The sequence below is a fragment of the Charadrius vociferus genome, unplaced genomic scaffold, assembly GCF_000708025.1.
Source record: "Charadrius vociferus isolate BGI_N301 unplaced genomic scaffold, ASM70802v2 scaffold423, whole genome shotgun sequence".
In the NCBI taxonomy this organism is placed as follows: domain Eukaryota; kingdom Metazoa; phylum Chordata; class Aves; order Charadriiformes; family Charadriidae; genus Charadrius; species Charadrius vociferus.
Genome location: NW_009648149.1, coordinates 2,222,158 through 2,225,543, shown reverse-complemented (window position 1 = coordinate 2,225,543; position 3,386 = coordinate 2,222,158).

Here is a 3,386-nt window from a genome sequence, read left to right as displayed (position 1 = left end):
GAAGGATCATTTTGCACAACTGTCCAGATATACTCTGCTAAAAATTCTGGGGGGGAAAAAAAAAAAAAAAGAACGAAACAACATTTAGAAAGCGTAAAACATTCACTGTATTTTTATCTCATCTTCTAAAAATTAAAAATAAAATTTTAAAGAATTTAGAGCTGGCAGCAGCCTAGTACCAAACCTTCTTGCTCTATACCTAAGCTCTGCAGTTTCCCAGTTTGCATTGTTCTACTTAATATGTAATATCTTTCCTTTGTTTGTGGGGGTTTTTTGTTGGTTTTGGGTTTTTTTTCTCTTTTTTATTATTAGTTTTGGGGTTTGGGTTGTTTTTTTTATTGGTTACACAAAACTCAGATTATAAAGGAAGGGAATGGCCTGGACCCCTCCTCACCTCAGGAAAAGAAGTGCGGATTTCTGTTCTTGGTCTTACCTTGCCCTGACGGTTCTCCGGGAGGTGAAGACTTGACGTGGAGTGATGGGGGCATCGGGTCCTGCAACCCCAACCCTGGGCAAGGCTGGAAATCCCCAAATGGCTTAAATTAGCGTCTGTAGTGCCACAGGGAGCCTATTCCTCCTCCTGCTACAGGAACGCACACGTAGCTGGCGCCGTGGCTGTGGGCCGTGGTCCTGCTCACCGAGGAGGGGTAGAGCAGGGGAACGCGTTACAATAACACAGTGCGGTTCATTATTTAAACATATGGTCAGCTCCGCTTTCGTTTGTCTGAGGAGATGATTTTTTTTCCTATGCCTAAAATCATGATTTAGCCTGTGTTAGTTTTATCAATGCAAACATTTTCTATTACAAGGAATTTGAGCCCTTCCAGGTCAACTAATTTACATGATAAAGTAGTTGATAGGGAATATGCATGTTAGAAAGGAAAATACGCCCAAGTTCTGTGTGTTTTGGCTATTTCCACCTGCTTTTTGATATATGTATCACAGAAGTATGCAAGAATGAGATTACTTGCCATGTTTGGAGCTCTCCGAGCACAGAAAAAACATGAACTTTCCATGCCACAAAGATTCAGATTTGCCGAATCTTTGAAACGTGTCTGTGCCAAGCGCTGCCTGTGAGTTCATCGCTGAGTTACTCCGCGGCGGGGTTTATTTTCTCCCATGTAATTTCAAACGTGGAACATACGGTCTCTATACAGTACTTATTTATGAAGTTCATTGCTTTATGGATACGGTGAATGAAGAGGATCTGTCCTTATGAAGGCAGATACCGGCCCGAGGTGCAGTTCCTTCCCCGAGGCCGCGGGGGGCCGCGGGGAGTGCACCCCGCGGGGTCCCAGGAGCCTTTGATGGGGAGGACAGTGGCATACAGATGTATGGGGCATATGTGTACACAGTGTATGCGCTATACAGCAGATACTTTGCTGAGTGTATATCACAGCAATCCTGACCTCTGATGTCACTGTTACCTGCTCAGCCAGTGCCATTAGAAATGCTGAATCCATTAACTTTGACAGATTTACGGGGTAAGCAGATGTCACTGGTATTATGAGAAGCAGTTACATTCATGGGGAGATTTTATGATTCACTGTATCCGCTTATGTAAACCTTAACTTTTACGCCGCAAGCCGCTCAGGAGCACGTTGTCCTGCCGGCAGGGTCAAGGAGCAGAGCTCGGTGGGAGCAGGGAGCAGGGGCTGGCGGGGTTGGGGTGTCGGGCTGGCAAGGCTTGGGGTACAGGGCCTGCTGGGGAGCACAGGCGGATGGCACTGGGGAGCAGGACCAGAGGGGTGTGGGGCTGGTGGAGCTGATGGTCGAGGATGGTAGGGAGCAAGGCCAGCAGAGTTGGGGAGCCAGGACCGATGGGGAGCAGGGATGGCGGGGTTGGGGAGCAGGGATGGCGGGGTTGGGGATGCTTTGTGTTCTCCGAGAATATAAAAGTGAATAGAATTGTTCACTGAAGACAAAATGAGTGCATTTGCAGTCACCTTGTTGTGCAGACCAGACCATATCCAAACTTTTGCCAAACACTAAGAAGGGGAATAAGAAATGTTTGTGTTTGAGAAGAGGCCACAACTACTTTCTTCATGTTCAAACAGAAGCTCTTAGTGAGGAAGGAACAGAAGTTTGGTGTGTCACTAAGAAATTTCCCAACATGGATCTCAAAACAGCTTGTGGTAAGGAGTAGTACAGATAGGATAAGCATTGCATATTTCAAAGAAACAGCCTGAATTTACAGCAAGGTGTCAGTGGTGGGACAAGTATCGGTACCTCCATCCCCAACCTGTGGACTCCTATTGCTGACAGAACTTGTTCAATCAAAAGCATGCCTTGTACCCTAGCGCCATAAAACCTGAGGTGTGAGAAGGGGGGTTAGCTTAATCAGCCACAGTCAAACCTGTGCTGCTAACTTGAGGAAGCGGACTCATATTCACAGTAAGGCAAATTCCTAAGTCTCCAAATTGCTTGGCAAGATTAGTGAGGGCATGAGTGCACTACTTCCTCCCCTTGCTGGGAATTAACAATAATTTTCAAATCCAGTTTGCAGAGAAGGTAGCGTGAGGGCAGTCTTTGGTTTTACAGAAGTGGGAAAGGTGTGTTACACCAAATAGGTAACTGCAAATGCCTGACAGGAAAGTGTTCATCATAAGAGATCAATGGATAAAAAGCTTCCCTTAGTCACCTGAGTAATACCTCTCTGTTCTTATGACTGGGGTAAATTCATCTTTACCTTACACATTCCATGTGAGTAAAAGATACTTATTTTTGATGAGCTAGCTGCCAACTATTTAATGGGGTGGAAAAGTTGTCTCCACAGCTGTTTCTATTTAGGACAATGCAAGGTCTGCACTTGGAGCCTTAAAGTATTGGAGCAATCTTCATGTTCTCTATAGCTAATTAAACAAGAAACCCAGGATCCTACAGCCCAGCTATACACCATTTTGGGACCATTTTATGAGTCCAGTTAAAGAGAACTGAAGTTTAAAATGAACATGGGATAAGCAAACAAGGGATAAGCCAGCAAAGCTACTTCTGCTCTTGTTCTCCCTCTGTTTCTGATGCTAATTCCACTCTACCTATTTTCATCTGAAACAACTGAAAAAACAACTTGTTTCACCACAGCTCTGCATTCAGAGGAGGTTCCCAAGGAGAGTGCAGGAAGCGATAAGCCCCAACTTTCAGATAGGAAACCACAGCTTAGAGCTCACTCTAACAAAACGGTCTGTGGTGTTCTGGGATGGGGAGCGGGGGGATGCGGGGCAGGGATGCGGATCGAGGGGATGCGGAGCAGGGATGCGGAGCAGAGGGATGCGGAGCAGAGGGATGCGGAGCGGCGCGGGGCACGGCAGCCTGATGCCCGGCCGGTCTGCGCCTCCGTACAAGAGACTAACTCCGAGTTCCTCCCCGGGAAGGAGGGGCGGGGTTCC